Source organism: Patagioenas fasciata, chromosome 7 (genome assembly GCF_037038585.1).
Source record: "Patagioenas fasciata isolate bPatFas1 chromosome 7, bPatFas1.hap1, whole genome shotgun sequence".
Lineage (NCBI taxonomy): Eukaryota > Metazoa > Chordata > Aves > Columbiformes > Columbidae > Patagioenas > Patagioenas fasciata.
The window spans coordinates 25,621,551-25,648,594 of NC_092526.1; the positions used below are offsets into that span (position 1 = coordinate 25,621,551).

A 27,044-nucleotide genomic window follows, 5' to 3' on the forward strand; every position below is an offset into this window, starting at 1 on the left:
AAACTTTCTGTATCTGAAGTGTTGGCCTCTTTTCTACTATGCACCAGGTCTTACTGATTTGTGCGACTTTTGCCCCTGAAGCGTATTTTGAAGCTGCTTGTGTTCTTCTAAGGGGCTGGTAGATAACCTAGAAATTATTTACACATGAGGTTAGCATTTTGATGCCAGTCATCTGTTCCTGCGCTTGAAGTTAAGCACTAGTTTAAATGCTTTGCCAAGTTAAAGAAACAGAGCCAGGCTTAGTGTCCCTGACATCAGCAGGAGACAGGTACAAAGGCAAAATAACCTTTGGATTAAGCCAAAAACATTTATAACCATTACAAGAACATTCAATGTGTCTACATGTTTATATATCCATTTAAAAAAAAAAATATACCAAAGGCAGAAAAACTTCAGAGTAGATTGCCAAATTTTGGTAGATTTTAAGTTCTAGGAGCTTTTAACTGTTGGCACAGAAATACTGTGCTAAGTTATATGAAGTAAAATTTTTAATTTCAAGTTCAGAAAAAAGTGCTACAGAGAAAAATGTTTATTTTGAACTGGTTGACATATTATCTTTTTCTTCAAAAAGGTGAAATTAAATCTTTTCATTAGTGCTTCAAGTTTTGAACCTGTCAGTAAGATGTAGCGGAATAGAAATTTGGCTTTAGAGTTGATTCTGAATAAACTGCAGGGAACTCCAGACCTCATTTAATTAAAAGCAGTTAAGTCCAGTCTGGCATCCTTGTTCTGGCTTCATTGAGAACAATGGCAATGCTCTCATTATCTTCAATAGAGGCTTTTTTTTTTTTTTTTGTGATTAAACGCTATCACAATAACTTCCAGCAACTTTCTTTTAGAGCATGTTTGCAAAAGATGAGTGTACAAGGGTGAAAGAGCTTTCCCTGGGTCAGGTCTGAGCTTCTTTTGAAGAAGCCTGTAGTTTACATTAGAGATGCATTAAGTAACAAGAAATGTATCTACTGCCAACTGAACTCTAGAAGTTCAACTTTTTAACTTGGGAGTAGCATTTGCTTTGCAGATACATTTCCAAATGTGATTTATTATATCTTATGGCAACAGAACTGAGTGTTGCTGAAGTTAGCAGAGCAATATGGGAAAGAAACTAAACCAAAGCATCACAAGATGGAAATGATTGCAAAATTTCCAATGGAGTTTTTTTTCCAGAGGAGAATTGTTTTTATTAATCAAACATTTCTATAGAGGGTAAGCTTTTTCCTCAAAAGGCTATGAAATTTTTATTTTTAAAAAGTTTATTTTTTTAAAAAAAACCACTTTTCTTTCATGAAACCTCACTATCCTGCTTCTACATCTATTATATTGCACCAACTTCAAACCTGGTAGTGCATTACACAAGCAGTATACTCTGCGGGTATTTGACAAATGACAGCAATTTTGTTGCACGTTACCTGTTGGATTTTATTCTCCCTTACCTGAGAATTAACAGCTGAAGTTTACTGCTTTAACTAAATATGAAGGGCACTGCTTTTCAGTTCAAGATATTTTGTGTGAACACTCTAATTTATTATTGAAGGTATGGATGCAACATCTTTATAAACTGTCAAACATTCCAGTGGAGATAATTAATTACAGGTCAAAATTTGATTTAACGTAAATTGTCACATTCCATAGAGTCCAGCTGAAATATAACGCAATGATATCAAAATTCTCTGACACACAATACAACACGTCATAACCGTGTTCAACTGTTTTGTAACAATACTCTTACTTTCCTTCCTGAAGCAATGACCAAATTTGCTAGGGACTTGATTTTTCAATTATGAGTTGAAAAAAAAAAAAAAACACCCACACCCAAACCAACAATTTAGATTTGCTTATAAGTTTCCATCAGGCATAAAACCTGCTTGAAAACTACTTTTGTTAAGGATGCAACACCTCGGCGACAGTATCTCACACCGATTTGTATTGTTAAAATAAAATATTTATATTCTAGATGGAGAAGGTGAGATTCAGGTGCTCAAATGCACTTGCCTAGTGACATTTGAGACATCCTAGGGTATCAGTGACATGCATGCAGGTCTGGGAATGGGATGCAGTACATCGGGGAGATCCCAGTTGCTCTGACGCAGCAAGCAAACACTAGACAGGATACCCCAGCCATCTAAACTGGCACGGGATGCCTGGTTTTTGGGTATTTGAATTGTTTCTATGAAACATATATTATTAATCCTCCCTGTCACTAGGTAGCTGGACATACACTTTCTACTGAATTTTAAGAGAAAGAGCTATGAAGTCTGTGTTTTGCTTCTAACAGACATATCTTGATGTAGGCAGGTTAATTATGGATCTTGGCCGGATACCTAATAATATAAGATAATGTCATGCTTGCACACTAATAAATCCAAACATAGAATGCCTTACTTGGGTAAAATCCCAGGGGAGTGAAGCATGTGGAAGTCACAGGCTTGTATATTGTCTCTGAAGTAACTATTTTTGCTTAATCCTGCAAAACTCTACCTAGGGAAATTTGTCTCTCTGCTTGAACCCATAGGACAAAAGAAGCCTTGTTCCCAAGTGAATTTAGTTCTCTAATTTTACGGGAAATCTAGTTAGCAAAGCCCCCTGAGACCATTTTCCTGGCAGTGGAGGCAGAGGCTCTGAATTCCCTTCTGAAGGAGCCCAAGTTAAGCTTTACTCAATTGCTTTCTGGAAGGCTTACATTTAGGGCTGAGATCTCATGGTCAGGTAATCTAATATCATTCTTGATGATCAAGCAACAAAAACTTTAGGGTTTTTTTTTGTGACTACAGCAAGGTTTTTCAAGTTTGCTTTGGTATCCTGGCTATTTTATTACCCACTGCATCTTTCATCTCCAATAAGAAAAGCTGTTTTGTAAAAGTGCATATTCTTTCACATGACATTAGGTAGACTGCCTTACATCAGAGTCCCACAGTAGTAGAACAAAATGTAATGGTCTAGACTCTGCTTTCAGTAATATCAGCTTGGATTTTGAGTCACCAGTGGATATAATGAAATTATACAACATATGTATTATGATAATTGGTCATAATTATAGTGCTTAGAGATAATCATACGAAAAAATACTCAAAATATAGTAGTATAATCAATAGACAGTAAGTAGGAAAGCAATTATACGACCTTTTAGGAAAAGTTTTTTTAATCAAAACAACAGAGCTTATTTAGGGAGTTTTAGATTTATAGATCCTGATTTAAGCATATAATCAGCATTTTTAACATAGACACTCTGGGACTCAAAACATGACAGATTTTTATCAAAACTATGCCTAGATGGAAAGGTGGGAAAGAGATAACTTTGTAAAAACAAGATAATGAATTCTTCCTTGACCATTGTCTAACAAACAACAGCAAAAAATCACTTAACGAAATTAATTAGAAACAAATTGAGAGCATAAGAGAATCTCCAACATCAGGCTTTGTTTGATAAAGACTTTGATATACGTGGTCAAGATGGACAGCACAAGGCAACCTGAACCTCATGAGACCTTTTTACTGCTCTGCTTGGGATTGGCCATAGATAAGCATCTGAAATTTATACTTGTAACACTTGTCTCTAATGCTCATTTTGCAGCCTAGATTTTCCAAGTGCACACAGGGATGTTTTCCTGGCTCTAGGCCCATCCTCTCTGACTTGTAGGCATGAGCCATTACTTGGACGAAAAGAAACTCGCGAGAAGAGAGCAAGGAAGAAAGGAAGGCCATAAAAAGAAGGGGAGCTGGCCTAAATCTAGACAGTACATTTTCAATGGCTTCTTTAGGGTGGTTTTGTGGTCACTATAGTGCCAGCCATCACTACTATTAGACCATCAGCAAGATCAAGATTCTGACCCACAGTTTGATTTGCTTTGCTTAGCAAATCTCTCTGTTCAGGCTTTCAGAACAGCAGATCTCTATCTCCAGCTTCAGATGTCTGAATGCCTTCCAAAGTAGCATCATCAGAGAACAACCTTACTCAAAGGTCCAAAATAAAACCTACAAAAATGGGGATCAGATTGCTGCTAATGCAGGGGTGGTAGATGAAAGGGGAGCCATTATCACCAAATGGCATTACATTAATTACTACTTTTCAGGATTAATCAGGTCTGCACCAAAATCACTACAAAACAGCAATATTTTTATAATATTATTAAAATAATACAGATATTTTAAGCATTGTTATTTAACATATGTCCAGAAATCTCAGACTATTGAGCCAATATCTAACTTATGAGTTTTAGTTCCCCACCTACAAACTTCCATGAACTGACAACATGGTGTAACGCCATTTCGGCGTCACTTCTCCAGATTAAATAATCACAAAAAATTCTTGCAGTCCTAAGAAAATAATTTTGGTCTTTGATAAGACATTTGGTAAGAGGGAACAATCTGTATTGGTTGGTGATTTTCCCATCTATATTTCACCCCCCTTTTTTCAAAATAAAGTACAACTTTAATGAGCATTTCAATTTTTCTCCACTCTGTGTATTAAATATTTTAGATTGCTAAAATAACTGCTAGAAAAATATTTTTTAAAATTAAACATACCATAGATAACAAAGTTAATTTTAAGACATGAACTTAGACTCAGATCTCTTATTGGAAGACAGCCTTTTAGTTAGTGCAACAGAGCAAAGGATACCTAGGAGTCCCCCTGTATATGAAAGATGCTATGATTATGTTTCTAAATATCATTTGGTCTATTTCCCAGAGCTAAAATATTAATTTTTCTCCTCTTACTTCCTAGTTTTTCTTTATATGATAGAGATTTAGCTAAAGGCAAGAAGTATAAGTTACGAACAATATTTTCAGATGTTAAAACAAATAGCTGAGTAAGTAGGTAAACAAGTTCGCAGTACATTTTCAGTTCTTTGTATTTGTTTTCTTCCTCCCCATACAATTCAGAGGCTCTATTAAAGTATGATGATTATTTACATTAAGAAAAGGACAACAACAACAACAAATCAAAACCAAACCAAAAACCCAAACTTTAGTAATCCATTTACAAATACATAAACCTCAAACGTGAAAAAGTTGATGATCATAAGGACTTGCAATAGCTGAGATCTAACACCTGAAAATTAAAGAGACTGACCTTGGACTAAGTGACTCAAGTTCTATATCTCACAAAGTGATGCAACATAATTTGACATAATCTGTACAACAGTAAATATTAAGGGAGTGGAAACATGACTTTCCTTTTACTCCATATGACTAGACTTAACACATCGATTTTGGTCATTTTGAGAATTTTGGCAGCAATAAGGTTCTTGTAGATTTAGCTAGGGCTGGTCTCCAGATACGTGCAGCAAAGGAGTTATTTGTCAGGAGATGAGTCCCATGAGCAGCTGAACGTTCTGGATCCAATTCAACAGGGTATTTAAGCACATATTATTTCACTTTAAACATAGGAGCAAATCCTGTATTTAAGCTATAGTTCTCAGTGCCTTGAAGAAATAAATTCTGTTTTCCTAAACTCACAAGCAATATCAACACTGAAAAAAATAACTGAAACAGTCAGATGATGCAAGTCAAGCAATCAAGGACAAACAACAACAAGAAAGACTACTTGTTCTAGCAAGCCTGTGTCCTTTTAGCTTACCACCTCTCTGCTTTGGAACTGCCATCTTAAATCCATGTATTCTCTATCAAAGCTAGTTAATTCCTAAAATACAGTACAAAGCAATATGAATTTCCTGAACAGCTCTCCTCCTTGAATGAGGCAGATGTGCTTCAGTTCCATACTGGCTGTCAGTTTCAATTATTATGGAGCCAGCTGAATTCTCGCTACAAACATGGTTGCCATGCTGATTGACTTGGCGAGAGCAGGCTTGGTCTGTGGGATGACATACACATCCCTGCATTCTTCCCCCTTGCCTAAGGATCCAAACCAAATTCTCCTGAAGAATTGTTGCAGAGCCAGTTATTTTTGTTGAGCATCCTTTTGGGGAAAATAGGGACCTCCACACTTTGAAGGTTTCAATATATTGTGGTCCTAATGAAAAGAAAAGGCTTGACTGCTGCCCCTCTTCAGAAGAGCCCTAGGAAGCAGGGATTAATAGTCCAGGCACAGCAACATTTTAATGCAAGTAGCATCTAAACTAAGACAGGTTTTAATTCTGGTGGCTGAGATTGAATTGATGCATCACGACCTGTACCATTGATGAGTAGTATACCTCTAGTAAACTTGAAAAAGGTGACTCATATATTTGTAGTGCTGTGTTCAGTTTTTCAGAACAGTAAAACAACTCCTGTTTCGCAGAACTGTTAGTGTCTATCCTGTCCTTGTTCTCAAAAATTTTAATGAGCAATTAAAAGAAAAAAAGGAAAAAATGCACACCAAAATGAAAGTTTGTTTTCTCTAGCACAGAAATATCTGGCATTTGACTGATACACTGATACCCTGGTATTTTGAGTGCTTCAGTCCCTCTGTGAACACACTGCCAATTTGATGCCCAACAGAGGAAAGAAAAGTACAATATTAATTTGCGTATTTTAGTCTTTTCATAACTTAATGAATGTACATGAACCTGCTAAGAAATTTTGTTGTGGTGGGGTTTTTTCTGTTTGTTTTTTGTTTTCTCCATAAAATGCTTTCTAGAATACATGTTAGGTATGTATGCTTTTGCCTTCCAGTTATTGAATGCTGTCCTGTGACTTTGGTTAAAAAATTAAGAGAGACAGATTCCAATAATCTGTACTTAAAGAGTACAGAGAATGAGATATTTTCTCAAAACTACACATTCCAGCAGTAGCTTCTTCATTGCTTCCAGACTATACAAGGCACAAGTTTGTTCCATTAGCTTCTGGCTATGATCCAGTCAGATGGTTAGATGCTTGAATAAACTAAGAAATATTTTTACAGTGTGAAGAATTTGTTCTTAATCACTTGAGGAAAAAATATTCCATTTTGATTCTTGGCCACAGTACTTAATTTGCCCAGTTACGTGAAAGTATAATTTCATCCAGTAGCAGATATGCGACATGCTTTAGCTCACCAGCTTTGACCCTTATGTAAGGTCATCTACACAGCTATTTAAATAAAAATATACACCATGATAATGCATAGCATGCTGCAGTCATGCAGAAATGGGAGTAAACAGCTTATTGATTGTAGTGTCTGACATGACCTGCTTGTAATTACGAAATCAATAACCTGAATTCTTCTTTTCTTCTCTACCACCTGCCTCTCTCCCAAATTCAAAAAATTTCTCTGTGTTCAAATGATGCTGATGTTGGATTCCCATCCTGATTTGCAATACAAGGATAATACAATACTGAAATAATTTCACACATTCTACTTTGGTCCCAAGATCTGGATGATGGTCGTGAAAAGAGTATATTAAATAGTATAGAAATAATGACCAAAAGAGACCTTAGGACGAGGCAAGGATATAGCAGAATTTGACTGATATCAAAATTAGAATAAGAAGAAAATACTCAGCTAACAACACTGGTCAAACTACTGACACCTCATCATTTGAACCAGTTGACAAAATAGCGACAGACCATGATCACCTCCCATTCTGCCTTATCCTCTCCTGCTACATTACCACACAGCAAGGAAGTCTCAGCCTTTTGCAAGATGGTATTTTTGAACTTTAGCACCATTACACATAATTGACATTTGCCAGATAACTTCTCTCTAGATACTACTGATCTCTTTCAGTAGATTTACAGAACGTTATGGGGCTTGAAAACATCTGAGGTTATTGTTGAAGAGTGAAACAGGGCATGCAGACAAACTAATAGAAGAAATCAAATATTTAAATAACACATATAAAAGACTTCAGGTATTTTACATGGCATCTCAGAGAAGAGTCAATTATGGTGCAGAGAAAAAATCTAATAATAACCAAAGTAGGCCAAATGCAAACACTGTCATCCTGGCAAAAATTCGAAAGAAGCTATACAAATAGCAGTGAAGGAAGACAAATATGCACACTCTGAGCATGCATACCCCAGAGTACCCTTACTGAATCACGTTATGAGAATATGATCTGCCAAGCTCCGGGAATTCTGAATTCAGATACAGTTACATTTCACCTGAAAAGCCTGACAAACCCGAGGTACTTTGCACTCCAAAACTGCCAAAAACAAACTCAGAAAAAATCATGGCAAGTACTTTTGTGCTTGCCTGATTCTTTATACTGGCTAAAAAAGGAACAATGCACAATGTCGCATCATTTCCACTAGGTTTTAAATGCAGAGGCAGCAGCTAAAAGCAGTGGGAATAGTAACTGGAAGAGAAAAATGCTGCAGGAAGAACAAAGCAAGGATCTGAGTTTCAACAAGTATTCAAAAATACAGGATTTGCTTCCTTGCAGCTTCATGTACTGAGGGTTTTGCTTGTATATTAAGGTACTGACAAAACAGCAATGTATTCAAAGACAGAACACACACATAAGAACCCTCAGTGACACACATTAGGAGCTATTCAGTAAATACTGAAAGAGAGGGTTATCAAAAAGATTTTTTTTTTTTTTTCAGTGTAAGCTTTTCAAACTAAACATATGTTTTAAAAAACAGCATTCACAGAAATAATCTAATACTAGCACAAACAGTATAAAAGTTCATCCTTCCTTTAGAGTACTATTCACTACCCTACAGTCTTTTAAGCACTGTATAAATTACCACATTGGTCTAAGAGTATATAAATTTGCTTTCCTGAAAGAGCTCAATACATTAAACTTCAGGCAATGCATTTGTACCATGTGGGCATTTGTGATGAAAAATCAGTGACTCCAGGAATTGTCTTCCATGGACTCAGTTGTTTTCAGCATAAGACCTTCCAAAAATCAATCTTGCAGGTTAAAAGTTTATTTACACCTTCAGTGGCTATCACTACCATGCCCTCATTTTCAGCTGGCAGTGTCAGGGTTGGGTTTTGGAGGGCTCTGGCACATGCCCAGGCAGTGATGTTCTCCCTTGATCTCTGGGGGACATTCCAGGACTTAAATGCACCATTTCCCAGAACTCTAAGGTTTATGCATTGAGAGACTGTAACTTAACACATAGCGAACACACATTGCCCTTCACAAAGGTTTTCACGTTTTTTCTCAGAAGACAACTTAAATATTCTCGTAGAGTCAGTGTGGTAAATTGGATCAATTCAGTGATATAACTCATGATATGAGACTACCAACAGCATTTTTGAATCACAGATAAAGGGGAAACTTGAGAATGGAGAAGAGATGCCATTTTGGCAGCAGGAAAGGGATGTGAGAATTTAAAGTGGGGAAAAAAAAATGTACAGTCATAGCTGCTCTCCTCTGAACCTCGACAAAACCAGGAAAATATTTTCCCCAGTTTTCACCCTACATTGCACGAATCTCCACAATCCGCAGAGCAATACAAAACACTTTTCTTCCAGTGCCTGTTTACTTGCCCCAGTTTATTTCCTGTTCTTCACGTTAGCCATACTGTGTCTAACCTTCATCATCCAGCTGTAAAATATCTTTAGTCTTACCCTGCCCACATTTGCATGTAGTTAACACAATTAAATTGTCCTATCAGAAATCATTAGCATTTGAAAAAAAAAAATACACTTATTCTCTTTTATTGGTTTATCAGTTACTCTCACTCACAAAGTAGTAGAAACTTTCAGCTCCCTCTGTTTCTGCCTCTCAAAGCTTTTCCACAATAACTGAAAGTACAAAGTTTATTTATCATAGATTGGAAAATACAGTTCTGCACCACAGCCTTATTGAAATGTTGAATGCTACAGCAATCTGATTAAATTGTATTGTAGAGGACTCAAGCCATGCTGTGTTGTAATCCAAGGACTAGGTTTGCTTTTTTTTTTCTTTTTTAAAATAAACTTGGGTAATACTTAATTTCTCACTTCTGTACAGCAAGCCAAACCTTGCAATAGCAAAAATAAGTCCCAATATGATTGCTGTAAACACTTGAAAGTACAGCATAGCACAGTCCCTCCATCCCATTCCACCACCTTCACACACTTACGTTTGAGTGATGTTTTCCAACATGCGGAAACATTCAAACACGCTCCTCATCTTTCACTGAAAACCTTACCTAAACCAGATGCTTTAGTCCTCTTTTGCATTTATTTAATTGGTTGCCATTTAACGTGAAATAGTTAACACATGATGAGAAATGTAAATCAACCTCCTTTGCAATAGTTTCTTTCAAAACACAAATGCTTGTGCCTCATCCTGGCTTGCCTTAGAATAAGCAGAGACTAGAAGCAACTATTAGTTTCCTGGAATAAATTTTTAGGGAAGGCATAAATTTTCATTCACCGCCATTAATTACATCTAGCTAATTGCTAATTAACTCCATTTAAAAAGGAAACAAATATTTAGACTAAGCAAATCCTGCTCTGTATTTGTGTGCTTAAGAAACTGGAGTTAACTTCTACAAGTGTATTTCATCAGGTAGAAGGACAGTGAAGCATCACTTTAAGAACTAATCTGGGACAGAATAAAAAGGTGTTTCAGAAGCACCAGTTTCATTATTTCTCCTTCTGAGGGTGTATATGGCTGTTTTTCCACTGTTTTAAGACCCTTTGTAATGAAGGAGGGCTAGCACTTGAGGCCCTACAGAAGTGAGTTCTGAAGCAGCGCTTTCAAGAACGAAAGCATCAGCAAAGCTGAGATGAGTATTTCTCTCAGCAGTAAGAACAACTTAAGCATCCCCTTTGCCCTTCTAACCCCATGCTCTTCTCTCTGGTGCTGATACCACAGCTGGTGTGTCTGTAAACGAAATGTGTAAATGAAACCAGGACACTGATCCTGTTTAGGAAAATTGCTTAAAAGCAACAATAAGCCCCAACAGGTACCACTGTAAAGGAAGGTGTAGAGAGTAGAATAAGTTATAAATCATCTTTTCTCCCTAAAGATAGATCTTGGAGAGCCTTACCGTGACAGAGGCTTCAGCCGGCACAGTGGCTGTGCAGACCCGTGGGCAGGATCCAGGTTGAGGAGCTGGCAAGGGAGCCCTGGCCCACAGCTGCACAGAGCACAGCGGTCAGAGCTGCCCGGAAGGAGAGAGGAGCAGTGAGCTGTGCTTCAGCATCCCCCTGTCTGCCTTTTCCAGCTGAACCGCAGTGACAGAGCACTGAGCTATCAACAGAATGAGGCATTTTTTTCCCTGCTTGCATAAGGAAGCAGTCAGACCTCGCTGTTGTCACAATTTGTCTCCAGCTCAGCTCACTAAGATGTACAAGTCAGGAACTAATATCTGTCTTATCAATTTTCTACTCATTTTTAACAGGTGCTGTAAACTACATTGAAGCTATCCTTTCTCAGGCTGTGAGCCTGCAACAGAGTTCGGTACAGTTTATGTAGCCAATTTCAAATATTTAATAGATAAAAATATTAGCTGATAATATTTATTTAATGCATTCATGTAGCAATAGTAGATTATACCATCCTACTATGTAATTATTAACAGTTCAGAGGATTCTTTAGTCGTTAATGACACAGAATATTTGGATACCACAGCAGTATTGCTTGAATGACTCTTTCTTTAAAAGCTGTATTATATCAGAGATTTGTTTCAATTTACATTACCACTGATGGTCTCTCTTCAGCCTTTAAGCAGAATTCCAATTAATGTCAAAGAGGACTAATCACACATGAAAATAATGGAGAACATATCCCTTAAAATTTAATGTGTACATGAGATATTCTTATTAACTATGGTCTTGCTTAATTTTTATACTAGAACGTTAACTGTAATTTGCAGAATAAGGAGTTTCTGAATCCTCCCAAAGAAAATGAGGTAGTGGTGTTCATGCTGAGCTCAGAAGCAATACTGGAGGATGTAGAAAAAATGATGCACCAAATTCCCCAAACAACTTTAAAAAACTCTCAAAGCATCTCACACTAAAGTCACACATGAAATTGCACTTCTGAATTTAGATTAGTTGCCATGAAAGCTGTTTGGATATAGTCTAAACCAACAACATATGACACCTAGATAATGAACTAGTTAAATGAAAATTGAGGTAAAGGATTCACTGTGAAGAAGAAGGGCTGAGCAGAAGAGAAGCAAGGATATTGACAGGCCAGTAGAAAAGCTTCATGAAAGGTTTTGGTTTTGTGTTTTTTTACTGTAATAGGATAAGCAGAGGGAAAAAAAGACAATAGCATAAGTAATATAAGAAAGCATGATGACTATACAGTTTCCAAGCAGTAAAACATGATATAATTTGACTAAGACAGTTTATATTACATCTTTTCAGCCGATGACAAAAAAAAAAAAAAAAACCAAAAAAACACCACAAAATGATCCACTGCACCCAAAAATGCACCACTGCCCTGCAGCACTACTGAACTAAGGTGAAAGTTCAGAAGTTTCACCTCCCTACGGCTGCTTATTACACCAACTTAACTGCTTTGCCCTCTGTTGAAGGTTTTAGCACTTATAGACACAGAGAAGGACTATGTGCCTAAATCTTGGCACCCAAGAAGGAAAAGCGCAGCACCCAAGGCCTTGCTCTCAGCACCAGCTCTCAGCAGTGCGATCTGAATCAAGGCCTCGGTAAACTGACATAAGTACTAAAGTGGCTGGAAATAAGTTGTTGCAGGAAGAGGAGAGCACTGAAAGGCAAAATTCTGCCAAGGATCATTGATTTATACTGGGGAGAAACAAAAGCAAAATAGAAAACCTGCCACAGCCATTGCCCAGCTTCTTCGCTTATCTGCATTTGGCCTTCAAACAAAATTTGTGCACCCTTCAAGAGTACTTCTAGTACAGAACCAGCGATAGTGGGATGAAGCACAGCATCCAAGAGTTATTTTTAAGTGCTCACTTGAACTCATCTAAATCAAGTATGCACTACTTGAGCATTTCATTTTTTTTCTATGTGGTTTCCAAGCTAAACTGTTGTAAAAGCATAAACAGTAGCCTATGTAGGTTGCATAAGTTGGGAGAAAATACACTTTGGAGAGGACTGTGCTAGCTTCTAGAAACCCTGAATCCTTTAGAAAGGGTAACAAACCTTACTAGCATTGCTTTTAGAAGCTTCAGCTTTTCAGTGAGCAGACTGGAGTCTTTAATGAGATCCATTCCTTGTAGGAACGACTGACCAGTCACTTCAGTTTTGTTAGGTTTAACATCAGTAAGCAGTGACTCAGTCAAGCACTACTGTAGTTAGGAAGGAAAAAAATAAAAAAGAAGTGAAGGGTTTCTGCTAAAGTTGGAAGAGACACGTTAGGCTTGGTATGTGAACAGTCAGTATTTCATGAGTATAGGTGTAACTTAAAAACAAAAACTCCACATAAAATACTTGCAAAAGGACTTGGGAAAAGAAACATCAGGGAAACAATGCAGAAACATGAAGTGATTCCCATGTAGCAGATCTGCCCTTCTTCATTACCAATAAGGTACCATTTCTAGAGCACGTGCTCCACCTCCGTTACACAGTCAGTTTGGTATGAACAAGCAGTAGATCTGTGTGTATCATAAAGAGAGCTTCATGTCATTATCTACTCCCATGGGATACATTTGAAGATGGATAGTGCAAGAGAGATATTGGCACACATGGCAACAGCAACCATTAGTAACAGAGGAAAAAGAAAGCGCTAACATATCCCCATCCATAAATTTCAATCCCTAAACAGAGCTTTCAGTAATGTCAACAATACTTTTGAAGGTTACACAAATCATGCTTCTCAAAATGAGGAGAAAGTATTGGCAGGGATTCCCAAATGCATTGTGGGCTGATCAAATTAAAAAGAAAATTGGTATGATTAATGACATAGAAGAAATTGTTATTAAAGTAGGGAATTTGTCAGAAGCATCATTCCCAGAGAAAAGCACCAATCACACCATCTTAGCTAGTCACGAGTGACGTTGACCAGAGTGAAAATGGACAGCTTTTGGTTGAGGATACTGTGAGCATATGACTTTCAGCGGACTGTGTCAGTGGTCTTCCAGTAGGCATTACACCCACAGCTGAGCCGTGGAAACACGTGATGAGCACCAGCTCAAGAACAGCGAATTCCTGTGGTGTGCTTGTGTTGGTGACTTTCCTCCTGAGACCTCTAGCCAGCTTTCTTCTAGTTGGTGAGTTAAATGAATAAGCAGACAGTATATAGGAAAGAATTTGTGTTAAAGTGGAAGGACACAAACCAAGTTTCCACAGAAGAGCCATACGTTGCACCATGCAGCAACTTCAATGGGCACAGCAAGCCCATCATGTCAGTAACTGAGACTGAACAACCTCACTCTTAGTGCCTTGCACACTTGCCTACAAAAAAGCATATTGAGAAAATTTGCAGATACCACCCAGTTCTCATTGGGCCATGGTAAGCTTGTGTGTGAAGTAACACAAGTGGTTCAGTCAGTTATTACGTTTGTTCAAGTTTCTAGCTAAATTTAATGGTGTTTTATTCCAGTTTTAGTTAGACTCAGATCTGAAGAAGGGAAATTATGCAGCAGAAAAATTGCTGGCAGTCCACACTGCTGAAACACTCAGCACATGGGCCATGAGAATACGCCCTGAGTGTTGGTAATGTTGTCTGGAAGTTTCTTCCTTATTTCTACATGCGGTTTTTATTCTTCAAAGGTTTATTTTGAAAGAGTCTTGCTTATCTAAAGTGTATTCAATGGCCACATCTACGTGAAACACTTGGTAGTTGTTGGCATACTACTGATACATTAGGTATCCTTGTAAAATATGTCAAAAAACTTGCAAGGAGAGGAGTCTAAAGCATTTGCTTGGCTGGAGAGCACTGAGCAATAGTACTACGTGCTTTGAACATACAGTGTCTGCACAGTCCTCACTGCCTCACGTGGGTGCAACTGCACTAGCAGAGATTCATCTTTTGACATGAATATAAGAATGCTTATTTTGTATTTAAGGAGTAGGCATAGAATCTACCTAGCACACTGAGAGCAAAATGTGCCTTCTGGAGCAGTCAGTCCTGGAAGACCACAGGCAGCTCATGCCAGTGAAATATGCCTCTTGGGACTGAATCTTACTTCCCCATGCAGTGGGTTTAAGGGTTGTGGGTCCAGGTTTCTCCTTGTTGGATGTGAGCATCATTCACTGAGATCAATGCCATTTCATGTACCTTGAAGAGCAGGAGTTGGCTTGCTTGTATGTGATTTGAGAACGCTTGCAAAAAAACACTAAAAGCATACGAGAGCTCTCAGTTATCCTCTGAAGACCAGGCTGCCTGCCAAGAGAAAAGCGTATTAGACTGACACATCAATAATTCCCATCATGTATCCATCAAAAAAAGATATTCCCTTTACCTTAAAATGCATCATATGTGCATTTTACCATGCTGAAAAGGGCAACAATTGTAGGTCTCTGAACTATCACAATATAACAGGATTGGTTCCCATTAGTGCTGCTCAGATGCAGCTACTGCCTCAAGGAATTTATATTAGTTCAGCAAATTCCATCCCTTCCTTGACAGGATAGGCTATTTAACCATAAATTGGCTAAACTCTATGGTTATAACTGATCAAATGAGGTGTGCCTGTACATAATGTTTAACCGGAAAATTTAACTAAAGAAATAAAATTTGAACATCAGCCAATAAAAGCGGATGGAGAAGTGACAGCAGTGGTCTCGGCAGCAAAGCCATTCCCAGCACTGGGTGCAGAACAAGCGTTTCAGAATGTAAAATTAGGTGAGTCGAATTCCAAGCTGGTGATTTCAACATATCTTTTAGAAGGCTAAATTTAAGCTGAATGCTGTTGAACGTATTATTTGAATGTCATTTTTTCTTTTGCTGGTAAGTATTTCAAAGGTCCCACATGGCTGTCTCAACTGAGAAACTGGCCAGCTGTGTTCTGTGCTACATTTTGCCTCTTAGTGGGTCATTTTGGCTAACACCATGTTTTCAGCAGACTCTGTTTATGCTTCTCTCTCTGAAGAACAGCAAACAATTCTTGCCTACATTTGAAAATAATTTTGATTGATATAGAAAAAAAAAGTATTTTAGCTTGGTGTGCTGTTATTTGCCTAGGATTTGAGTTAAAATAGTTGAAAAAGAAAAAATAAATCCCCCCTCCTGCCTCACTATGACACTTCTAAGCCTTTTTACATCTAAATACTGACTTAGGTTATCTGGAAACTGGCAACATGTAAAGAGAATAAATAACTTAAGAGAGAAGATATGTCTGGACATACATTGCTGTAAAGAAATACTAATTAAAGAGTTTCTAGATAGCCCATCTAACTCAGTTATTGAATTTGAACAAGATGCAGATATTGCCAGATCAAACCCTAGTCTTGGCAAAAGAAAAAAAACCCCACTGATCTGGATTTCTAAATATACTGGTTTACATCTGGGCTGACCAGTTTTGTTATCAGTTATTATTTGTCTCAGTACTGACATTTTAATGGGAGGAGGTCACTCATCTGTTCATGCATGGATCAGTTTGGGACTGAGCAGTACTGATCTGTGGATGAGACACATCTGTAACAGCTCCAGCTCTACTAGGAGCCATCAGAGATACTGTGTGTATTCAACGTATTCTGTGCTATGTACAGTCATAATTTTATTTTCATCCCTTAGAGAAACATAATTTGAAAATTCCCAGTAGTTTGGTACAAGTGCAAGTGATTAAGAAATTATATGTGAAATATACTTACAGGAATAGAGATTAGGGAAAGAGAAGATTGGAGGGGTGATGAGGGGCTTGGAACTTGGGCAGGAAAAAATAATTTGATGTGTCATAGCAGAGGTTTGCATCCCCCAACCTAGTCCTGCATTGCAGAAGCTGGAGTCTGGGAGGATCACACCTGTCTGAATGTGGAGCAGATGTTCCTGCCCCAAGTGGCTACTCCTCTTCCTCCAGTCACCACCCACTTCCCCAAGTTACATGCCACATAGATCATCATACCCCTACCACTTGTTTCTAAAGAACACACAGCCCTGACAGGCAAGTCACCTGTAAGGCAGAAACACAGGAACTGTAGCACCATCCTTCGCCAACACAGGCCTTCACCTGCCCTACAGCTCCTCCTCCTCCTCCAACTAGACTCTCCCCTTCCCAAGCTTCTGAGGTCTGTCCTTAAATAGTACTTTGGCAGGCCACTGGCTCTACCTCCTTCCATCTGAGATTCCCAGTGAGGTTTAGCAATTAGTAATTGTCCCTCAGGCTAATTATCTACTCAGACCTCCTGACCAAGTCTCCAAATAACCCTAAATCCCTGCACAATACTCAAGGAACAGAAACAAAAGGGAAGAGGCAGAGCAAATCATAGCTATAGCAAGGAGAATTTCTGAAAGCTTGTCCCATCACACCCAATGTAAGGTGCTATTTTTTAATGTCCCTTGGGAAGCAATGCAGTTACTAGAGCCAGCAGTGCAGCGAGTGTTTTCTCTCTTGCATGTTTTGCATCATTAAATATTACTAAAGATGTATTTGTCCTTGGAAGGTTTAAATCCAAACCATTTCTAAAATGGGTATGTGGGGCTCAGTGAGGTAATGAATGACGTGAAAGAGCCAAAGATTAGATTCCAAGTGCTCTAGTATGATTGAAATTTCACAGTACCTAAAGGATAGAGTAAATTCAGTAACTTGTTTTGAAATAGCGTAAGCAAAATATATTTCCTGATTTTATCAGTGCTGTTCGAGATTTGTCTGAAGCTGGTGTGCAGCAGAGGATCATTTCCTAATGTCACATTCTCTTTGGATGGTTCAAGTGTTTAGCATAAACAAAATGAAACACGATTTCAAGATAAGTCTTCCTTGTCTTCAACTCTGTCAAGGTCCAACACAGAGACATAGGTGGATTATCTTATATTTAATCAATGGCCAAAATTTCACTTGCTGGCTTCCCCAGGAGGCTACGCTATCCTCTACAGCCTGTGAAACTGATGGTGGTACTAGTGCAGGCAACAGTTGTCTTTCAAGATGACAAGGGCTTGAGTGATCAAGATGAGAGAAAGGCTAAGGAGGCAGAGAATATTTTCTCCTTTCTTGGTCTTGGCAAAGGATGAAACTAAACCCTGTTCTGGGCTAAATGAGATGTAGAGGTAACAGAAAACATTGTCTACAAAAATCACCAAACAAGAGACAATATTTCCCTTGGTTTCAGAGGAGAGAGGACAAGTAAAAACATCTGCTATCACCTAGCAATGTGTCTTGCAGAAAAGATGTAACGGGACAGGCTCATAGCATTTGCCTGTACTGCCCTATGGAAAACCGTTGCTTGGGCACAACAAGGGTTTTCTACAGCATCCATGCGCAATGCAGATCTCTGGGTGAAGGGCAACAATTCCTCCTGAAGAAGGACACATGATGTTCTTGCATTAGAGTGAACATTCAGTTTACTGCAGATGGATCATAACAGAGTGCAGATGCCATCTCTAACCTGGGCATTCTGCCATGCCGCAAGTTCATTCCAGTGATGTACTGAGCGGCTTTGCTCCTCTTAGTCTCAAGTCTCTTTGGAGACAGTCCAGGCAGGCTTTCCCTACTTTGTGACAGCTCTTGGCTAGCTTCTTCTGGACTCAGCAGTTTATTTCCAAATTTCCCACACTCCTGACATCGCTCCTCTTTGATTCAGGTCTGCCTGAACCATGTGAAAAAGCCAAGGAACCCAGGCCCTTCTTCAAGCCTGGAGGCTGATCTCCAGATGGTGAGCATCCACACCTTGCTGCTTTTTTTTCCCAGCCCCTCAGATGCCGTCTCAGTAGGAAGACTGAGGTGTTATTATGCCCCCTCCTTTGCCTTCCACTGATAACGATGCAGGGAGGGCCTCAGCTGAGCATCACATACAGTTCCTCAAAAGCAGATTTAGAGCAGAATTCTACCCCACAATAGAAGTAATCAGAAAAAAAACCCAGGTAGCATCTCATAAATACATAACACTCTCCCTCCTAAGGAGCAGATCTTCACACCCTCTCTGACTGAAGACAGGGACATATGTTGTGTTACACAGATGGACTAGAAGTTGTGCAAATCCAGATGATTCTTTCTGGTGCTTTCAGATGCTGGCTAACAGTTCTAAATATTTGCCTGCTGTTGGTAATCATCCAGGTTTGTGAATTACTCAGAAAATATTCAATTAGCAAGAAATTAATTGTGTTTTTAATTGCCTGTTTTTCTGTGATATATAGTATAAGCATAGCTCAAATAAATATAAATGTGAAAGATTATGCATGCAGAGTTGGAAGCCTTCCCTGAAAAGCTTTTTTCCAGGTCCTTACTGAAGCTAGTAAAAATGAAATATAATTATGGGAACTGGGGAGAAAACAACTGCTCTTTTAAAGTCACATATGGGGCTGGATTCATGCTCAGATCTGACACAGGACATGCACCAGTTATAATCATCCAAGCAGTCCCTCAGCACCAGGTTCAGCATGTTCAAGCCAAAACATTCATTTGTCCAGTGTTCCCTGGAGCCTCAAGTCAGCTAACAGAAAATGCTTGACATGAGGATAAAGGATGGATGCAGGTCACCTGAATACAACACTTGGTATCTTCAGCACATTTTGGCATTAGACATAGATTAGCTTGCTGTGGTTCAGGACAAGGGAATGAAGAGGATGCAGGAGAGGAGCTAAAGCATTTGGCTAAGGCAGTGTCCAATTGAAGTACTGAGCTGCTCTTCTGCACCACAGATGTGCCAGCTTGGCTCCTCGGGCCCTTCTGCCGATGCACTCTTGGCTAGGTGTTTCCAACAGCCCTGGAACTACCTCACCTCCTTAGTGTGCGAGAAACTCCATTTCTCAGCCTTTGAGGCAGAGGATACTTCCCGTGGTGTTTTATGAACACTTGAAGTGGAGGTGGTTGAAAGGTCAGATACATTTTTCTGGAGAATTCTGTAAAAGCTTATGCTACTTTCAATAAAGAGTCCATTAAGGAATGGCCCCTTCTAGATTGGGCACAGAACAGTATGTTGCTTTTAAAATAATAGTAACTGTCTGTAGCTTGCCTATGACTGGAATCAACCTAAAATGAGACAGAGCAGAGAGCATGTTGGTAATCCATGCCATGGGCAGAGGGTTAAGGCCCAGCTCTACAATACATGTCTTGTCAGTAGGGCTCCCAGTTGAACCTCGCATTTTGTTGGAGCACCATTTTTTTTGCTCATCAAACCCTTACCAGTAGGTCCCTTCATCATTTATAGATCCATCTAGTAAATGCACACTCAATGCATTCAACGGTATAGCAGTGTAAAACAATGTGCCAATCACGGGTAGTTCCACACAGGCTTTGAACAAGCACAAGATTTGCCACTGAGTGCAGATTTAAAGCTGCCAGGCTGGTTGAGTATAACGAAGGCAGCTGCCCGCTCCATTTCAGAAATCAATGACACATTGTCATTTAGTGCAAGATAAACTGAGAACTTTGAACTAAGGTCTTGACAGGTAAAATGCCTTTGATTTCATCTTAATTCAGCAAGCTCACAACATTACTGAGTTCTCTGTATTAAAAATAAATACCTACTGAAGCTTGTGTCAGTGGCAGAGTTTCAATTCTAATGTGATAACAACATACCTCTGTGAACAGCACATCTGGGAAAGGCAAGACACTATTCACAGTGTAGCCAAACACAAAGTCAGGAAATGTGACATGGAACTAAAATAACAGTAATACAATCTGTAATTAGATTTATAAACTCCTTTCTTATTTTCAGCACTATTTGTTCAGTCAAAGAAATCCAGTTCAATTGTTTTCTTATTTTTTTTTTTTCCCCAATAAAAGATCTGAAAAAAATAAGGCCATGAAGAACTGGTTTGGAAACTCAGAACTCTTGTGTACATTTAAATGACACAACCTGGGCATGCATGCGGTTGCTCTAAATGACAAGCAGACCACGTTCTGCTTGCCCATATGGCCATCCTGCAGAGGCCAAGTGCAGCTGCCCTTCCCTCCTGCACAGGCTCAGGATGGTGACCCTGGGGTGTAGGTTTGGGATCTGTTGGGGGGACTGTGCTGGCCCCTGACCCAGCACACAGCGCTGGTGTCCAGGTTTGCACAGGGACAGCACAACATAGCCTGAGACCTCAGCTGGAGGCCTACGAATTATCATGAGAAAAACAGAATATCAAGCAAAATGTGATGTGGAAATCAGCTCACATCTTAAATGACAGTCAGAGGGTTAACACTGCTCTCCTCCAAGAGGGCAGAGAAAGCTTGACTTCTAGTTTGTTTGATGAAAGGCAGCTTAATTTCTGTGTTTTAAGAAGAAACACAATTGACTTTCAGTAACAGCTTAAGTTGAAGACTGATAAATACTGTGGTATTTTCCAGACCAGATCCATTTATTTCAACAGATCTTCAGAAAGTGGAAAATTTACTTGTAGGTTTCAACTGGCATAAGCGAGTACACAACAGCAGCTGCAGCTGTGGACTAAATAAGACATAGTCATGATTAAGATGATATACATTATGCAATTACTCTAACTGAGTTTGCTGTTTATATGCACTCAGAACGAACTCAACTAGATCAAATAGATTTGAACCATTTATATGATAGCCAAAGTTGGCCCTTTTTTGCTAGTGTAAATTTGAACTGCAAAACCTCTGAATTGATTTTCCTAGAGAAAAGCTTAAGAGATGTATTTGAAGGCTGTTGAAAGCATACCCTGGACTTCTACAGCAAAAGAATGCGTTTGAATATATATTTAACGAATCACTGCATATTAGTTGCATTGAAATCAGTCTCTTGGCCACAGTAACATTAATTTAATCCTCATCTCTTATCTCAGTTGTAGAGCAATTCTGTACTTACTGGACTGTATTTAGTCTGAGGGACTGTTAACATCATTAATAGCAACAGTCTGAAGATTTTTCTAATTCAGTTTCTCCATTGATCATTATTTTCTCAATACCATGAATGGTTATGAATCTGAGAGGTGCCAAACCACTGTAGCCTTCATTGACTTCAGCATGAGTTGCAGTTGGCCTGCAAATTAGGGCCTTTTAGTGTCATGTTTGTGGCACAGTGGCAAAGCCATGAGGTGAGGGCTGGTGGTGGGGTATTATGCTGATTTTGAATTCAGGAGAATATTTTCTTGGAAATCACATAAAATAATTTGATCTCTCATGTCTTAACTCTTTTTCGAATCTACCCATCTTCTAAACAAGGGCTGTAAATTACTCATTACAGGCAATAGTACAAGTATATTGCATGTTGCCACACAGGATTCTCTAAAGATTGTAATACTAAATAAATCTATAAAGCCAATGTCAACAGACCAAGTTATGATATTCAGACATAGTATTAACATTCCTGCATATAGCTTGTTTACTTGGTAAACCTATGTCCTGATTTTATTTAGTATTTTTATTGTTATTCAGTTCTTCAAGTATTCAGTAGCACCTAACCTTTTTCTCAACACCTTCAGTCATATAAGTTGAGAGGCCAATTTCTTCAACCTGATAAAAAAAATATTAAAAACACATTTGATAATGGAAGATTGATAGACACAGCTCAACATCAACCTATTAAAAAAAAAAAAAAGGATTATTTAGAAGCCAATATATAGCAACAGCCAAACAGAAAACTAACATAAAAATCAGACACTACTAGTGCAGAGATAGTAATTGGAGGTAATACAGTGTCAGACCTAGATCAGGCCAAAGAATAAATGCAAAGAATAAATGTGTGTGACTGAAGCACAAATATCAAGGGTGCAACCTTTCTGTCCATTAGGTCATGAAGAATACCACTAAGAACCCAGCAAGAAATTTTCAATTAATCTCACATACTATAGCTAGACCTATAGAAAGAAAACATCTAATCTGATTTAACCAGTGTTCTCATCCATATCTCTAAGACAAAGAAACAAGCTGTTCAATTACCCCTACTAAATGCTAAGCCAATAATCACTACAGTATTACATCCTCCTCCCAACATAAACATGAAAGATTTGTTACAGGTGACATGACACCACAAGTCTCTGTCTACATCTTTGTCACAGTATTAGCTCAGGAGCAGCCCTAAGAGCATATGGGCACTCGTGAGTCCTAGTACCAAATCCATTAAGCACTTATACAGGCACAGTTATTTGATTATCACTTTGGTGCAGCTTTACATCACAAGTGCTTACATTCAAGTGAAACCTAATCCTATGCATCTGTGCTCAGACCCTCAAGAACGCTAACAAAGACATGGATCTTTAACAAAAAAGGATTATATTTAATTTGCCTTATTTTTTCCTAACCAGTTCAGCTCTTGTTTTGGTGTCTTAAGTAATATGCACTTAAAAAGGAACCTCACTGCATGAGTTCATCTTTTTTTTTGCAAGATTCAGCTGTCTTATTTTTCTTAATAGACAAGTTTTTCATCAATATATTATGAAGTACTGTATTTACACCAAATTACAGCAAATACATAAAAAGCATTGAATATGGTATTTCTGTCAGCTCTAAGACTGGTATTATTCCTGACAACAGTTTTGCTGACCACACCAACCAAATAATAACTAAACCAGTTATTGCCTCTGAAAATAACTTCTGAAGAAGGTGTTTGAATGCCTTTCTAAAATGTTAAGCACCTGGCAACTTAGAGAAGGAGTGGCTTTAAATCATGGTGGAAAACCTGATGCAGTATTCTGATTAAATGATATATGAAAAATAACAACTGCAAGCATGCAAGTTGACAGTTCCTAAAACAAACACCAGCTGCATTTACTTAAAAGATCCATTCAAGGCAAGGATATGCAAAGTACAAAGGGTGTCCAGTCTGATGGAAAAAATTGCTAATACATTTTTTTTCTGCTTTTCACTAACAGAGAAGACCGATGACATTTCAATGGTGTAATCAAGATCCTCATTGTCACTGGTAACAAAAAATGCCATGAGATATGAATGGATACGGCGGGTAGGAGCACTTGTATTGAATCTGTGCATTGTATGTTTCCGCTTGAAGTAGCACTGCCTTTTTTTTTTTTTTTTGGTGGTTGGTTGGTTGGTTGTTTTTCCCTGACAGTACTTTAATCCTTTCAATTCGACATCTCTTTAGTAAAGCACCAAAGGGTGTGACGGAACTCTGTGAAGACAGCAGAACTGTGTTCAAAGTTTAGCGCAACTGTCATTTTCACGTTAGTCTTAAAAGTTAGTTTCACTAGCAGGGAATATGTAAGTGTTTAACCATTTGCAACAAAAATCTAGAGCTAATGGCTCTGTGCTAAGAATCACCACTAACCACCTAATCACTCTGACATGTTTCTGACAGATTTAATGCTTGCTCTCTCTTGCTATCAACAGAGAGGTTTCCAGGATTGCTTTCTCAGATCTGTGATTTCAGAGCTCCTTGTGTAGAGATTTCTGCATTGGCATATGCTCATATTTACTCTTACGCATTTTCCCTATGTTTTGAGGGATTTTTTTTTTTTCTTTTCTTTCTGTTTTGGTAAACTGTTGAGTTGCTGCACCCTAGACCATTTCTTCTCCTTAATGGAATCTTTACCCTTGGTGTATTTGGAAGGAAGCTCTTCAATATATACAGCTTTGTCCTGTATCAATGTGCTCATGTCTCACAGTTAGGATGAAAAGTTTGGATGCATAACGAACGTGTGGTAGGGCTTTCAGTCCTAACTATTTAGCCAAGCAATTACAGAAACAGAAGTTCAAAAAGAACACAAGGAAGTGTCATAATCAGAAATGTAAATGAACAACGATACTTGTAAGAAGCTAATTAATGGCCTAATAAATCCCTGTAGCAATGGATTAATTCCATTAGAACTCTAGAAAAGAAGGTGAAGCAATTTCTTCATTTACATGGAACAAATGCTTTCAAGGATACCTTGTGAGTCAGACCAGTGCTCAAATTTAGAAAATTATCTGACACTCCCCTCCAGAAGTAAAAATAAATTTGAGCATTACTGAAGGGTAAGCTGGTGGCTGAAGAGTCCTTCTGGAACAAAGCAGCAACGTTACCTCGCATTTTCAGGAGTCCACATTGTTTTTCATGTCTATGTAGTCACTCCCGACTATGCTTTTCAACTAGCTGTTTAAGAACTCTTCTGGATTTCTTCTGACTTTACTTTCTAAGCCAAATCTATAACGAGATCTACTTGCTGTCAGGTCCACATGGTCTGTAAAGGCCCACTTGGTGAGCTGAGTGCCGTCTCCCTGCGGGTGGCAGCAATACCTGCCGGCCATGCCGGCGCTGGGGGTGAGTCAGGCCTCCATCGACTCAACTGGAATATAACATACTATTTTATCATAGCACATCTGCCAATATCATATTATGCAACACTACTGCAATTTAAAAGTAATCAATATCCGTGATTCCATTATTTATAGAAACTTATTTAACTACAATGTACTTAAGGGAAGAGTGAGGGGCTAGTAAATGCCTTTTAAAAATGACAAATTGTTCCATACTAGAAAAAGAAAGAACAGGGTGATCCAACAGCTCTTTCTTACTTTTTTACTTTTAGGTGCTGTAACTGAGTAATGTGGTAAAACCATTTGGTTTGGTGTGCATCCCTCCATACCAGACCAGATGTGCAGGGTAGTAGAATGAAACTCCTGCATCACTCTTGTCACCCTGCAGAGTCTTTGAGGAATCGTGGAAATTTTTGGATCAGCAATCACTCTCCTTAGCTGTATTTGCTCAGAATGGCTGTTAATGATACATTTCACCACCTCAACAATTTATTCCAATACAGCTTACTAGCTATATTGGCTGTTTCACTGGTGGACTGTTCTCACACCTACAGCATTTTGTGATCAAATCAAATCGCTCTGCTATGAGCGAAATTTATATAGCATAATTCTTTCTCCAAGTTCAAAATAAAACCTTTAAACTCAATTAGTCAGCTTTTACTTACTATCTTCACTGAAAAGCAATTGTATGAGCTCAATAATCTTCCTTTGTAACAATTTTATATTCATATTTTGCATATAAAAACATCACTGCAGTCAAATACCAGAGAAAAATGAATCATCTAAATTATTTTCTTCTTTCGTAACATAAGAGAAAACCCTTAACAACTGTACACAGATCTTTACCCAAAGGTAACTATCTTTGTAAAGATGTTTATATCAACGGAGCAGGTAAGAGGGAGTGATTTCCACACTTACACGTAATTGCTTCTGAAAATGAGAGTGTCAAATAAATACAATCCCTCATTGGGCAAACTGATTAGACAAAGATTTACCATCCTTTAGTCTATTATTTGCTCTGAAATAAAAACTAAAGCATTCCAAGAAGCAGGGAAGATACAGGAAGAGACAGGTGGTGATGGAGAACAAATAAATCAGCCTAATGATGTTAATTAGGGCTTCAGTCCTTCACTAGTGATGTGCACATTTTAAGCTCTTCACTTGAAGTACTTCAAAATTAAGAAGTACAGTATGTATCTTACAAGTGCTACCTGGTCACAGGCTACAATGGCACTCCATTACAGGACATTGTTTAAATGCTGCGAAGATTGCCATGGACCAGCTGATGAAAATGTTGTGCCCAGGGTCAAGTGCAGGAGAAAGGTCCAGTGCATCACAGCATTAGGGCAGGGCTGCCAGTGCTGGTGTGAAGTAAAGGGGCCAGTGACCCCAGGGAACAGGGACAGCATCATTCATGGTCAGTGTCCTTGCAACCCACACTGTATCCATCCCAGGAAAGGTCACAGGCCCTGGTTACCAGCATGATGCATATGTCTTTTCTCCATGGCTGACTGAGCCATATTGTGAGATGTGTTGGGGTTTTTAGGAACCGCTGGGGATTGGATTTGGTTGTTTATTTTTTAGATTAATATATTCCTTAGAGTTCATCAGGTGGCTTAATTTTATTTAGATCTGAAGATGTGCTGCTTTCCTCACCAAGGCACTTGTCTTTATCAAAGGCTTTTGTTTCCTGCTACAACAGATTTTAAAGCAGGGAGAAAAAGGACTTAGACCCAGCAGGTATGGAGAGTGCTATACAGGTGCAATAAAAAAAACCCCAAAGACTTAGAAGGCTTTTGTCAGCCTAAAATACTCCCTAGGATTAAGCTTGGTAAAATAATAATAATGGTTGTAGTGATGGCTGAGGCTTGCTATTGAAACCCTATAATTTTAAACAGCTGTGACTCCCAAAGGATGGCAGATACCAGCTTATATACCTCCACATTTACCCCCTTGAGTTTGTGTTTCTCTTTGTCTGTAAAAACAGTGGATCAAATTTGCCCTTC

The 27,044-nt window shown here is 38.5% G+C and overlaps 1 long non-coding RNA gene across 2 annotated transcripts in view; it reads right to left on the reverse strand.

Moving 5' to 3' along the window:
• Positions 1–27,044, reverse strand: part of LOC139828361 (uncharacterized) — a 141,441-nt gene that overhangs the window by 36,331 nt on the left and 78,066 nt on the right. Inside the window, exons 2-3 of one of the 2 annotated variants that reach the window (XR_011739875.1) lie at positions 15,021–15,125; positions 10,858–10,971 (exon numbers count right to left, since the gene is read on the reverse strand). This is a non-coding gene — a long non-coding RNA (uncharacterized lncRNA). The remainder of the gene's footprint in view (positions 1–10,857; positions 10,972–15,020; positions 15,126–27,044) is intronic. The other variant, XR_011739874.1, reaches the window with a different exon arrangement.